The sequence below is a fragment of the Chinchilla lanigera genome, unplaced genomic scaffold (genome assembly GCF_000276665.1).
Source record: "Chinchilla lanigera isolate Chin_1 unplaced genomic scaffold, ChiLan1.0 scaffold00047, whole genome shotgun sequence".
In the NCBI taxonomy this organism is placed as follows: domain Eukaryota; kingdom Metazoa; phylum Chordata; class Mammalia; order Rodentia; family Chinchillidae; genus Chinchilla; species Chinchilla lanigera.
In genome coordinates this window covers 4,385,455-4,400,960 of record NW_004955448.1, presented here as the reverse complement: position 1 = coordinate 4,400,960, position 15,506 = coordinate 4,385,455, and the positions used below count along the sequence as shown (strand labels likewise).

General features: G+C 35.6%; 1 long non-coding RNA gene across 2 annotated transcripts in view; it reads right to left on the bottom strand.

Moving 5' to 3' along the window:
- The window catches only part of LOC106149539, a 54,920-nt gene that overhangs the window by 34,543 nt on the left and 4,871 nt on the right, over positions 1 to 15,506 (bottom strand). For both annotated transcript variants that reach the window (XR_001235793.1, XR_001235794.1), the window contains exon 2: positions 7,127 to 7,189. This is a non-coding gene — a long non-coding RNA (uncharacterized LOC106149539). The remainder of the gene's footprint in view (positions 1 to 7,126; positions 7,190 to 15,506) is intronic.

Sequence of the window (15,506 nt, the reverse complement as noted above, 5' to 3'; positions counted from 1 at the left end):
TTTTTTGGTTTTTCTCCGGTACCGGGAACTGAACTCACGACCTTGCGCTTGCCAGGCAGGCCCTTTGCCGCTGAGCTAAATCCCCAGCCCCAGAATTTGATATTTTCAAAACCAATAGTGATGACTTCACTCTGTATAGTCAGGATGGTATCTATGCATCTGAACAATAAGTGATGATTTTAAAATAAGATTTAGAAGGAAAAGCCAACAAGACCAAGCAAATAACTCCATTTCATCAAAAATATTTCAGTGTGTAAGTTTTATAATGGGTATATACTAGCCAGTTATCAGTTATTGTACAGAAAATCTAAATTAAAAAGTACATGAACTATACTGTCAATTTGTAGACCCCACAGTATAGCTACAATATGTATGTTGACAATGTGGGAGCATTGAGATTTGCTAGAGTATAAAAGGATTCACCATTTATTAGCAATGTTCAGAACATTATTTTTCCAAATCCAAATATTTATTTTACTCTGTATTTATCAGAGATATTTTATTTCATAGAGAAATATCCTAAATTTAACATGGAAGGGGAATATGTGAAATCAAAGTCCTGCTTAACTTTTATACAGGATACATGTGAAAAGAGTGATAGAAATTCCTGTTTTCACTTATTCATACATTTGGTTGAGTTTTAATTCTATTAAAATATTTATTTAAAAAGAAGAGGGGAGAGTAGGCAGAAAATAATTGGGAGAAATAATTGCATGTGGCTGGCTTCTGGCCACCATATCAATCAGCACAGAGCTGTAGAACACATCTATTCTTATGGAAAGTTCTGTTGGAGACTGCTGCTCTGGACAGAGGACATGTGGTTATTCTTAGTAAAAAGCATTAAAGGTAACAGAGGAGCAAAGTTCAGTCTGTTTAGAGCAGAATGTGGCGAGTTTGTGAGTTCAAGGTGCTTATAAGCATATAAGACATAATAAAGAAACTCCAGATATATTTTGAATAATCTTGAACGTTACAGAGAAAAGTTACATGATGGGAAATATGGACAATTTCTTGTCTAGGAAGTGATGCTATTGGATCTATTTTTTTAAGTGTTTGAGAACTGGTCTTAGCACTGACAAATAGTAAATTCGTGGTTGAGAAACTGATGATGAGGCCACAGAGCTCGGGACTGAAAGCCCGAGAAGGAAGCGAGGGTTCTGAGATAGAACTCGTGACCTGACATTATGAAGAGAAAGCGGGAAGCAGTGGTGCACGGTCAGAGATGAAGAAATCAGGAGAAGGATGTGGCTTGTTTTAAAGGAAAGAAAACTCAACTTTGAACATATTTCAATTCAAATTTCTTGTGAGACACTTATGAAAATGTCCATTAAACATAACGGAAGTTTTCCAAATCTTTTATTTTCACAAGAAAAATCCAAGTCTAGCTTATAAGGCTGGAAGTATTATCAATGCAGAGGGGTCGATAGACAAAATGGTGAGAGAGAAGTGCAAAAATGTGCAAAACTGAAGAGCTACAAAGGCAGATGTAAAAGTTAAAAGAAAAAAAATTAGAGTTAGGGCCAAGATTTCAGCAGTCTTATTTATCTCTTATAGCTTTGGGATGTTATGCAGTTTCTAAAATAACCTCATTGGTCTCACATCATTTCCCAAGAAGGCTACTGTTGGAAAGATCTCCAAGTACATCAATTTCAGACCATTTCACAATGTTTTTGATGTATGACAGTGGAATAGTACCCTCAGCAGTGTGTAAAAGAGTCGTCAGAAAATCATGCAAAGCTCTCTTAAATTCCACTATGGACTTTTTTATGTTTTAAACAATTGACATAAACTATTAATTACATAGCTTTAAGTATCACAGTTCACCTTTGTATCAAGGAAACTTCCAGTATTCCTAGAGTGATTCTGTTTCACAAGAATTTTTTTTTGTTCACTTTTTGTGTAAATGGTAGAGGAAGAAAACAACCATCTATGTAATTTAAAAGAAAATAGAACCCAGATAGTAAGATAGAGTTCTACGTATTGGTCCAGTTGTGTGTGTAGAGACAGGAAAATGTGAAGATTCTATCTTTTGCGAGATATGGTAGCCTTTGTCACAAACTAAGATGAAGTAATTTTGACAACTAGGCTTTCCAGAACAAAATAAAGTAAATAAGAAGACTGGTAGTAACAGAATCATGAGGTTTTATGCACAGTTGACTCAGATGTAGGAAATTTTTCTACCAGACTTCACAATATATTACTGAATTTTTAATGGCTGTTTTTATTTAGTGATTTATTCATATAAAATTTAAACGCTTGTACTTTACATACATGTTAAGCTCACAATAATTAAAAAGCCCTTTAAACTCATTTGGTTTAAGAGTTTCTAATAAGTCCATTCATGAACCTCCTAAAAGATATCTTGAATTTAAAGGAAAAGAAGCAGCTTCCAAAAACCTGAGATGGCCTAATTGAACAATCTATAGCAGAATTAGGATTAAAATTCATCCCCCTTATATCCTAGTGGTAGTTTAAATTACATGTAAAGGTAGTGTTGGCTTGACAGCAATGAAGAGAATAAACCCAAAGAGCGTATGCTGGTACAGTTGAGAAAACAGTCATTCACATTAGCAATTAAGTACAATTGCCAATACTCACAAAAGGGTAAGATAGTTGCACAAGCAGCTATTTCTCAATAAAATGTGATTCTAGTGATTATCATTCTAAGACAAGCAAGCTACAGATCAGCTAAGATACAGTGAATGTGAGTAATTTTCTTTGTAGTTCATTTCAGAAGACATACCTGCCTCAAGTCCTGAGTGAATGTTCACAGCATCTACCAATCCCTAACATCCAAAGAAAAAGTGTACATGTTATACTCATCCTAATGTGTTAGTAACACAATGTCAAATATGCAGGTGCCTGAAAGAGTTATTTAGTTTTCATTTAGATAATGGAGAAACTATAATTCTTCTCTCTTTAACATTCTGCCCTGAGGATAAATATTTCACTTCTTCCCTTAGTTTTGGCAACACAGTTGAGTGATGACTACAAAATATACCTTGCAGAATTATTGTAAATTGCACTATTTTGCTACTGACACAATGCTGTAATCAAAAGGTTGTTTTCCTGACTGTAAATTCAGTACTGAATAAATTATAAGTAACTGTGAATATGCTAGGAAGGATACATAATTATAATAACAAGGTGGAAATAATTCAAAGTGAAGGTTCATGGTCAAAAACACTTATAAGGAATATATTTTTAACATTTTCTGGAAAAAAATTTTTTACATTTTTATAATCTATTTTACCAGCTTTTCATAAGCAAATGCAAAAATTGATACCATCTTGAAATGCCTACATTTTGTGTGGTTTACTAATGATAACTGAGTTCCTCCAATGTACAATTTTAGCTCTGTTTGCAAATTAAAATTCACTTGGAAAATGAATACATTTTATATTATGAAATCAGATTTAACTTTATGTAAGCTACTATAATAATGACTTTAATTTTATAAAAGTTTTTTTGGAGGGGGGAGTAGTGGTTAATAGAGCATTTTCAGGAAGACTGCTGGGGTTGGATTCCCTGTACCTGTACTTACTAAAAGTGAAATCTTGGGCAAGTTGCTTAATTATGTCTATTTTCCCATTTGTGAAGTGAGGGAAGCAGAAATACTTAAATCATAAGGTCGTCACAGCAAACTAGTTAGAACACGCAGTCCTTAGACTAGTGCTCATCATCTGTGAGAACAGTGAGTCTCACCTTGTAAGTGGGGTGTCTTACACAAAGCCAGAGACTAATATGTGCGCAGTAAATGCAGGGCAAAGTTCACGAGAAACTAAAGTTTCACAGTACTGTAACAAAATTCTATAGATATACAATTTTAAAATATTAATACTTTAAGAACATTATCGATCAAAAGGAGCATGATAGCTAATCATTTAAATAACTTGTTAAGATTTCAATCCCTGTGTGTAACTGCTTCTTACTGTAAAACTTTTCTTTATGTTCCTAAAATTTTCACATTTAAAATCTGTGGTGACTTAGGTAAATTGACTGACTTGAGAGCTTCTTTGATATTATAAAGCCACACAAATGAAAAATGTAAAAAATAAACTGCTTTACATAAAGTAGTGGGTAGTGTCTAAACTTTTAATTAATGTGTGTAAATTGGGAAAAGGTACCCTGTATAATTAATGTTCACAGAAAACTTTGAAGACTTGTTTAAGTCTCTTCTGTCTCTAAGTTTTAAATTTAGTTTTGGTTGGAACTTCAAAGTTAAAAATCAATTTCTCTATTTTGTACTTTCCTACCATAAGGTTTCCTAGAAATGTCAAAATCAAGAAGTAAAGCTATGTGAGGTTTTAGTAGTATGTTTTAAGTGCAGCATCTCTGAATAATCTCAGGTTACTTTCTGAGAACATAAAATTTGGGGTAATGCAGCCTCAGTTATACCAACTATCAGCTAATTCTTGAAAAGCAGGCTATATGAATAGTTCAAGCCTGTTTTCTATAATGCCCAATAAAGACAATATTTACTTCTAATTTCTGAGGTTTACATTAGATAAGACATAAAAATATTATGTCCTTTGGCATATACTATTTGTTAAATAAACGTGGTTAGTACAGTGATGATTATGACAAGGATATTGATGATGATGACCTAGCTAGGGGTTATATCCATCCACACTGTTGTCTTTTATCGCTGATACGTGCCCTATGCCAACATTTCTTTTACATCTGTGATATTTTTTCTTCTTTGTAGAATGTTTCTCTGTCTAAGCCTTACAAGTAGATATTCCTCCAGGATCCACCTGGTTTCTATTCCATTCCTCACGATGCAGTCTCTCCTGATCTTAGCTGCTTTCCATCTCTGGATAGTTCTTCTGTCTAAGGTTATAAGGTGCTATCTCTGGCCCTGCTTTTTCTCCTGAGCCCTTGGTCTGACTGGCAAACTCCCAAACTCCCAGAAGTGCTCCATCATCCCTTCAACTGGTGATGTACTGGTAATCTGGCTCTCAAAAAACAACAAAATTTAAAAAATTAAAAATATTATTTGTAACACTGGCCCTTTTTCAATACTTGGGACTGAACACGGGTCTTCATATTGAGCTACAGCCTCAACTTTTTTTTTTTTTTTTTTTGACAAAGTCTTACTATATTGCCAAAGCTGGGCTCAAACTTGGGATCTTCCTGTCCCCGCCTCTCAGAATCCTGAGATTACATGTGTGTACCACACCTAGTGCATTTACCAATTTTGGTAGGATAAATCAAGGTCTATCTCAGGCCAACAACTTGACATCACTGATTGCAGAATTAGGAGGAGATGTAAATGCTGACTCAGACAAACCGCTCAACTTTCCACAACTCATAATTCCCCCAGACAAAAATTGGGCAACTCTGCCCCATTTCTAGTTAATAAATGTTAATCTCCAATTCATCCTAACTAGAAATATCACAGTCTGTGTTAATGACACTTTTCGTACTCTTAAATTGGTTTTCTCATACTTCTGCGCCTTAGCTGATGTTGCTGCTTCTGCCTAGACTGCCTCTCCCACATTTGCAGTGTAGAAATCTTCAGTCTTGAGCTGAAACATGGAATCCTTTGATGAGCCTCCCTCACTGCTCTCCAATTAGAAGTAATCACTTCTGAATTCTCACTTGGCAGTTTTCTAAAAAAAATAAAAGTATCTGTAGTTGCTTCAGTAAAAGTAAAGAAAGTTTTCTTAGAGTGAAGACAGAAAGGAAAATTCCACCTTAGGGTGTGAACTTGGACTTGGCAGTTCTGAGGTCAGTCCCGCAATCATTCACTTTTCTTCCCTTAGTCTCCTGTACAGGTTACAACCAGCAGTTTGGGGACCTCAAGGGGATCTTGTCCCTTTATTGCTGTGGGAGGAGGATGACTTTTTTTTTTCAATTTTCCTGACTTCTGGCAACGTGATTAACTAAAAACTGGGTTTTAAAACAAAGCATGCGAACAAACTCAAAAAAAAAAGGGGAAGGAAACAGTGGTTCATTCCAACATAAGGTTGTGAGTTTTTAATACCCCTAATCTTATAAATAACACTTCATGATTTACTTATTTTATTAAGGGATTTTAAAGTATGAAATTCAAAAAGTAAAAGGAGTATACAATGTACTTCCAGATACACACCATCCATATGAAGCAAATGAGCATGTATTGATAGTCCCCCTTTCTTCAGATTTTATTTTTTAGAATAGTTTTAAGTTCACAGAAAAATTGATGAGATATATTTCCCATATCCCATACCCCAAACATACATAGCCTCTCCTATTGTCAGCATTCCTTCCCAGTGTGGCGTATTTGTTACAACTGGTAAACCTACATTGCCACATTACACTCACTTGGAAGTTGATCCTTTCCTTTAGAGTTTGCTCATGTTATACATTCTATGACATTGGATAAACGTATAATAGCACCTGTCCACCTTTGTATAATACACAGTATTTTTCATTATTTTGAGATTCTTCTGCACTGTATCCATTTAGCTCTCCCTGCACATCCTCTAGCAACTCCAAGCAGAACCTACTTGTCTTAACTTATGTTATACTAATTATATTTCTCAGCAGAGTTTAAACTCCTTATCTGCAAAGATAACATTTCAGTCACCTCAAACTTGCTCGTACTGACTTGTACTGTATTATGCACACATGAATTCTGAAAATTCATGGCATGAAAACTCTGCTTTCAAAGTTTAGGTTTAGAACACTGATAGCATGATATAAAAACCATCACGCCACTGGCATTATATGGCATCCTGCTATATGTGAACACTTGTTACTCTCTTTGACCTTAAATACCAAATAATAAATTATGGTTTCATTTTTATTGCTATTTCTTTTCTTTAAAAGGGAAGAAAGCTCACTATCAGAAAGCTCATCATCGGGGCTGGGGATTTAGCTCAGCGGCAAAGCGCCTGCCTGGCAAGCGCAAGGTCGTGAGTTCGGTTCCTGGTCCCGGAGAAAAACCAAAAAAAAAAAAAAAAAAAAAAAGAAAGAAAGCTCATCATCAGTTCATTAACCGAAGATATCATTTAGCTTTTTTTGTCCTTCAGAAATATTAGTGGAGAACCATGACTTTGGTTTTTCCATTCTAAATTTGCAGGTAACTACTTCTGAAGAGTTCAGGCTTGGAATGATATTAAAAGTGTGAAAGAAATACCTTATTTCAAAGCATATGAATGTTTTAACAGTGTATTCTTCTTGACTGGAGAGCCTTTAACTTCTGCAAGAAAAGAGGAAGAGAAATTATGGAAAGGACTGGAACTAAACCTTAACCTAGAAGAGAAACTGGCCAGACTTGGGTGGATATGCTTGATTTAAACACTGTTCAGACTTGCAACCTATTGCACAAACATTCTCATTCTGTCAGACCCACCCATTTCCTTTAGTAGAAATCAGTGAATCATATCAAATCCTGAGTAAGCTACCATGATCTTTACCTTTTAAACTTCTATCTATTGCTCTGCCTGTGATTCACTTACACTTGCCCCCTGCAATGCTATCAACCTCATGTACTGTCTGCTAGGTGATGTATCTTTATAGGAAAATGTGTTTGACCGGAGATATTGAATGAAGAGTTATTTTGGAAACAATTCGGCTACAAGTTGGGAGACTTGGTTTTGTTCTCGTCCTGCTTGCTTTTTTTTTTTTTTTTTTTTTTTTTTTGAGGCAAGGTATCACTATGTAGTGCAGGCTGGCCTTGAACTCACTTATGTAGCCCAGGCTGGCCCAGAACTCACCATGATCCTCCTGCTTTAGCCTCCTGACTGCTAGGATTACGGACATGCACCACCACACTGGGCTTAGTTCTGGTTGCTTTTAACTAGTTCTTTGATCCTGAAACAATGGTATTATGGTCTGAAATATCATTTATAAAACTGTTGACTTGGAATAATTGAGGTTTTACTAGTCTCATACTTTATGATTATACATTGGTTGCTTATCTATTTTTGGAAAATAGACTTTGCTAATAATATATATGTAGCAAGTATAAGTACAGAAGTAGTTCTTGGGCTACGGATATAGCTAAGTGGCATAAGCGCCTGCCTGGCAAGCGCAAGGTCCTGAGTTCGATTCCCTGTACCAAAAAAAAAAAAGTTCAGAAGTAGTTGTCATAGTACCATGATGTGACTATATAATTCCAACAGATTTACAGGATGAAGACAATTGTTTGAAAAAAGAAAAAATAGGGAAGATATAAACCTGAGCACAGTGGTGTGTAGCCTTGGCCTCCACATTCATCATGTAAAATTTATATTGTGTACAGAAAGTGGGTTTTAGAAATAGAATGTGCTGGCAACTCACAGTGTTGCTGAGTTATAAATACTGATACAATATCTGCTTCAGTATTTTACTTTCACTTATGCTTTGTTTCACTAGTTATGAGTTTTTAATAATTGGAAATTTTAAAAAACTTAAAAATGAATAAAAAGAATACAACCATCATATTCATAATCTAAATCATTTTGACACACTTTAGAAATTACAGCATTTGTTTTCACACTGGCATTCTTTGTACACGTTGCACACCTTGGTTTGAGTTCTTCCAGAAGTAGGTTCTAAGTGAAGGCTTTGAATGCAAGTGGTTTGTTTGAGATAAGCACAGGATGCTGGCAGCATGGTGGGATAAAAGGACTAGAAAGCGAAGGCAGATAATAGAGTACAATATATAGCACACTTGTAATGATTCGGGGTTGTTTTCACAGGGAAACTTTGAGAAATGATACAAAGCAGAGCTAGGAGGATCCCACTCGAATTTCAAGATACTGGATTTGGTACTTCTGAAGCTCTCCCAGTACTTCTGGAGCAGTAACAGTGTGTATGGGGGACAGCAATCATCCATGGGTGGACCATGAGAACCCTGGGCATAGAGGCGTGAAAAGCGGCTGTTAGGAGTTAGATGGAGTCCACAGAGAAGTTGGAGGGAGTATAAGTGCTACAGTGACAATGTGTGGTTCAAGATGGAACCTAAATTTCAGGAAAATCTGCTCTTATCTTGTAAAATGGAAACATGATTAAATATTTAAATAACTTAGAAAAATGGAAAACGGCACAAGTATTTAAAGGTAATTGATATTTGACCAATTGGCAGAAATTATCATTTTCTTTAGGTGAACACTACTCTTTTGTGTGTGTGCGTGTGCCAACTTTCAGTAATGTCTGTTTTGTACTTTCCTTTTAAAAAGTTTATTTCTGTGATTATGTTTATATATTATTTTGTTTTCTTAAATCTACAGCTTTCTTTCTTATTTTTGTTTATCATATTATCTTTAAGTTTTGAATTCATGTTCCAATAAATATATTCCCTAAACAATCATTGTGGTACATTTTCTTATATTTTGAGGACATTTTCTTCTATACTGGAGTTTTTACTTTTGTTCTGAAAGTTAAAACCCTGTCCTTTTAAAAATTTCTTTCATATTTCATTTATTATGTGATACTACTTTTGCATATTTGCAGTGTGATAATTCCATTCATGTTGCTCAGAATTAAGCAGTTCTGTTCAGATGATTTTTGATGATGTAACTTGGGTATATTTACTAGTATTCCCTGAATAGCTCAACCAAGTTTATTTTGACCTCTACTTGTTATTTGTATGCATCCTACCATTTTAGGAAAATAGATGATACAATGGGAAAGACTGGATAAGAAGTCAGCCAAGGTGGTGTACAGTCTTTATTATAACACTATGGATCTGTTCTCCTCCAATATTTTCTTGCATATCCTGTACAAGAAGTCAGACCGTTTAGTTAATTGAGTCACATGCTTACAGAGGCTTTTAGGGTTTGGGCCTGAAGTGTTTCCCAAAGCTTATGTGTTGAAAGGTGGGTATGCAAGGTGGCAACATTGAGTTTGGAAGGGGATTAGATTTTAAGGGCTCTAATATCATCAATGGATTGATCTATTGATGGATTCATAATTTAATGGGCTGTGGAGAGGTGGTGGAAACTTAGGACGTGGACACAGTCAGTGGAAACACTTCCTTGCACGCATGTCCTCAGAGACTGTATGCCGTGTCCCCTCTTGCCCTCCCCCCTCTCCTCTAGCTTCCTGGCTGCCATGCAGGGAGCAACTCTGCTCCTCCACGAACTCCCTATCATGACATTTTGCCTCAGCACAGATGTAGAACTGCAATAGCATGACAAACATGGGCTGAAAACTCAGAAACTGCAAGCCAAAAATGCATTCTTCCTCTTGTAAGTTGATTTCCTAGGGTATTTTGTCATAGCACCTGAAAACTAACACAGGGCCCATGGTTGGATTTTATCCTACATCCTCAGAGCAGCATGTTTGGCTCATTTTGCATTGTAATAACAGCTCAGTTTGTTGGCTTCTGGATAGCAAGAAGTAACTTTTCACTTAACTATGGCTTAAAACTAGACATGGTTGGCCACATATACTTTCCTAGCTACATCTTTAGATAGCAGAATGTTCAAGTGTCTACTATGATAATTTATTTATAATAAAATGAGATTACAGATATATGGGTTATATATTATTGATGAGCACTAATAATTAACAGTGAACTAATTCTTTTAAAACAAAACAAGGGTTAGAGATGTATCTCAGTGGTAGAGCACTTTCTTAGCATGCACAGGCACCTGGCTTTAATATCCAGTACTACAACCAAAGCAAAACAAAGGAAACCAAACCAAAATTTCATGGCAGGATGAGTTTGCTATACTCCTGCTTAAAGCTTTGCCTGTATTTCTGACATTTTGATTTAAAATAGATATTTAGTTGTTATCCACCCTTATTACTGAGTGGTACTGATAAAATACACATGTATGATTTTAAAAAACCTTGCAATATATAGAATGAATTCTTATTTTGTAACAGATATTAAGGAGTTTGGACAGTACAGTAATTTTCATTTAATTTATTTTATGATTTTATATAGCTGTGTTATAATCTAAAATATGTAACATAAAAATAAGACCAGTTAGTACTCTTAAAAAGTGCTAACAAATAATAAAAACATGTAAGTAAACTGAAGACATCTGAGTTAGAAACCAATACAGAAAACACTTTTTGATTACTGTTAATAAAAAATGAGAGAGCTAGCGAGCATCATGAATCACCCTTATTCAGGGACTGAATAAAGCAGGACAGTGTAGCTACCCTACACCAGAAGAGAAAGGAGAAAAAGACTGACAGAACCAGGTTAGAGCCTTGCCCATTTGATGATGCTTCCCCTTAGATGCAGAAACACACTAACAGTGAGCCTTAAACTGGAACAAAAGTAATGAGGCTAAAAAGACTGTGATCCTTTTCTCCTCTAGCCCTGCAATCTCCTAGTAGCGCCTCTCCTAGGCCAAAGCTATCTGAGACCAGAGAGCAAAGGAGACCGTGGTCTGGAGAGAGTGTAGATCCACCTCCTGGTGTATATCAAGGCACAGAAGAGGGGAGAATTCATATATAGGAAGAGATAGAGGCCAGTCAGTCCAGCATCTTTCCCAAATATTCTCTTTGCAAAGAGCATAATTTTCCCAGGTGTTGAGGTAAAGTAGAGGAATGAGCTACTCATAGAAATAAAAGGCATAATTTTGTACATTTACATAAACTTAAAAGGTCAGTTTTGGGTTCATCTGTAAAGCAACATTGCTTCACGCACGTTATAAAGATACAGGGGTCCAGATACAGACTTGTTCATACTATCTTCATAGCTAACACCTATTCAGTACTACATGCAGAAGACCTTTACAACAGCTTTCAATGAATATACGCATACAAAGCTAAGTTGGTGGCCATCTTATCCCCTCCATTTGGCATGTGAAGAAAGGCGTCTCAGAAAGTCTGCCGCAGTTCATCTAACTAGAGAGCGCTCGCCCTTAGCTACTGTCCCTAGGCTAAGTCTATATGATGAGTGCATAGATGTTAACTGCTTGATTTTGAAGTCATGTGAGTTTTGATATTCTTTTTTATTATAGTTAAGTAATTCTTACCCAATTGGAAAACAAATTTAATCTTAAAGAGATGACCCAGTTCCCAAATTCTCTACAGTATCTGAAACCATGATCCAAGATGTTCTGTACTGGAGCATAGCCAGTTCTCTTTTCATTTAGCAGTGGGCCAGTAACATCCCCTCTGTAACCTCATTAGCGTCTTTCTCACTCATTTACCAGATCCAATGCAACGCATGTTTCTAAAGCTCTAAACCATCCTTCTGGAATACTGCGGGGCTGAGTTATCACAGCACTGTGAAGATATTGTGTATTACATACGATTCTAATAAAATTTCTGTCAAGTCTTTGGAGGGGAAAAAATATCTACACTTTGTCTTACAAAACAGTATAAAATATTGAGGTTTTCATAAGGAAGTAATGATTTCAGTAGGTTTCTACAGTAAAGTTAGTAGTTAAGCTCATATAATTAATCTTTTAGTTCAAGGTCAATTTAGGAAAGTACATATTCCCTTGATTAGATTTTACCCTATCAAAAAGTAACTTTATTGTAGCAATGTAATATACAAATTGAGAATAATTACCAAAGCAAGTTTATTTTTAAAAGTAAATAAATATATAACATTTAAAATGCTGCCCATATATTTATTAGCATTCCTACCATAATTTAAGTTAAATCGATATTATATTGTTTCTGGGACAGATTAGAAATTATGTTGTAAAGACAGTCACTATTTTCTCTAGCTGTTGCCCTCTCCTGCACAGATATGAGTGCAGACAGCATGTTAACTGGTGTGGTAAAGAGAGGCAATGCTTGTCTTTGGGTAATTCCTTTAGATCCCTTACCTTGGGCTTCTGTAATGTTGGTTTGGGACAGTAAAAAAGGTGATCACACAGGAAAAATGAATGTGCACTGATATTGTCAAAAAGATGTAGATTCAGAGGAATTTGATCAATCTATACTTGCCTCGCTCAGATGATGTATTTCATATTCTTACGTACACTAGGCTTGGTCTGTCCTTTTGGTATTTCTTTATACTCTGAGATTGTTTAAATATAAGTTTTCAACAGATTTCTTAGAAAGAGTAATAATTGGGAGGATTAAGATGCAGTGGTTGAAGGGGCAGAGTGCTTCCAGCCCCAGGGCACTGTAAAGACCGCCTTCCCTATTTCAGATGTCTGGTAAGCGAAGAGATTTAGGAGCACGAATTGAGTATATTCCCACAAAACAACATGTACCTGTTGGTTAATAATGTTTTTGAATTTATGTAACTCATTGGACTTCATTTTACCTATTTGTGAAATGGACATTATAACAACATCTAAGGCTTGATCTGGTGCATTATTATAAATGTATAAATTTACACATGCACAATTGCATGTATATATCCTGCATATATCTGTCTGATATATCTATTTACAGAAAGATGTTACATGTGGTGATTTAATAAATATTAGTTATTATTACCTCTGATTTTGAGGTTAAAATTTCTGTGAATATATTGGATAGGTATTTTCATTAAAGGTCCGATTTAGATAATTTTCTATGTATTTTTGAAAGAGCAAGACAAAGAAAAAGTTTGAAGTTATTCAGGAAACTGCAAAATTAACTGACAAAATTGGGTTGGGTGGTAAATTAGTCAAGGTCTTATGTGACTCAGATTTCTTGTGACTTTTTGAACTATGAGAATATGTCTATTGTTCTGCTGTCTGAACAAAAACACACTGAATTTCAGTGCTGAAAATAAATTAATACTAAAATAAACCATACTGTTCTCTGTTAAACAATGTGGTTGATCACCCAATTTCCCCCTTTTTGAAAATGGAGAAAAAATCTGCAAGGAGACCAAATGAATATGAATGAAATGTCAGTGGCTGCTTGCACTGTCACTGTAGGGGATCAGACAAACTACTTCACAGTACTGCTTGGATTATCTAATTTGATTATGTAATTATTAAGTTGACATTTACAGCAAAAAATACATGATAGATACTATAGAACTGTCATTATAAAATCAGGTAAAAATTACAATTTTTTAAAAACAGTCATGAATGAAAAATCAGGAAGTTAATGAATAATAAACATTCTGTTCCCTGCATCATTTGAGAACCAATTGCTGACTTGATTCCCCATTACCCTAGAAATGATGGGGTCCTTGTCTTACAAACAAGAACATTTTCCTATGCAAGCACAATATAATTACTGAAATCAAGAAATGACAGCAAATACATCAAGATTTGTTCTTCAGAATTCATCTAAATTCCACCAGTTTTACTAATAATAACTTTTTAATAAAAGGACCCAGTTTAGAATCACCGGATGCATTTAGTTGTCAGGTCTCTTTAGTCTCCTTGACTTCCACCATCTCCCTGGTATTTCTTTCTCTATCCTATCCCTGACGTCTCTAAAATGTGAAGGCCAGCTATTTTGTAGGATGTTCCTAATTTTCGTTTGTCTAATGTTTCCTCATAAATAGATTTAGGTTATGCATTTTTGGCAGGAATGGAGCAGAAGTGATACTGTGTTATTTCTTCAGCACACAATTTTCCCTTACTAAAGAAACTCACTCTGATCACCACATTAAGGCAGAGTCTACAAACCTTCACTGTACAGTAAGTTTTCCTTTTCCAATAAGCATTTTGTGACCCAGTACTTTGAAATTATGTTTCTACCACGTTTTTTTTTTCTCATTAAACTCTCAATATAGTCATTTACTTATTTGTATCAGAATGGACTGTGGCTTCTTTTTTTGTTTTGTTGGTTTTTCTTTTTTTTTTTTTTTCTGGTACCGGGAATCGAACTCACGATGTCGCGCTTGTCCGGCAGGCGCTGTGCCGCTATGCTAAATCCCCAGCCCCTGTGGCTTCTTATATTATTAAACTGGCAACAATTCTCAATAAGTTATCCTTATTATTATTTCAATGTCTATATTGCCCCTGATTGCACTGTGTGGCAGACCACCCCTATGCACACCTTCCTCACCCTTATTAGGTTCCGATACTCCATGCTAGACTGCCATAAAGTGAATGACCTCTCAACTTGCCAGGACTCTGGCACCACTTGTAGGCCACTTGTAGCCCCTCTAGGCTGACACAGATGCCTGCTAGGATGTGTTCCACCTATTGGCTTCCGGACTAAATTACTCAGGAAGGGGAGAAAAAAGGAATGGAAGGAAAGGGAAGGGAGGAGAAGCGAACACAAGAATGGAATAGTGGCGCCAAAGTTACAATATTACAATAAATTTATAGCTTTGAAATTCTGAAACTTACAATCAATTTCTCTCCTATTTTTCTAATTTTGTCTAAGAACACCATATAGGTTGGCATTCTTATGCCATGACTATCTCTTTCTGAGCCTGCTGGTCGCAAATTACTTTCAAATTTTTTAAAAAATTGTCTTCTTGCATCTCTGAATGCCTTCTGAGTCTGTGGCAAAGAACATCGAGGGAGGGTCTAGTCACGCTAAAGAGGAAAAAAAACCCTAATGATGGATTTCTGAAAGGATTCTTTCAGAAGCGCTACAAGCATGCAATTTAAAATGTCTGCTCACTAAAGATAAAATAATAGAGTATGGGATAAATCAAAGTTCTTTTTTATTATGGAGGAAAAACATTTCCTTTTAAGGGGATAGAACTG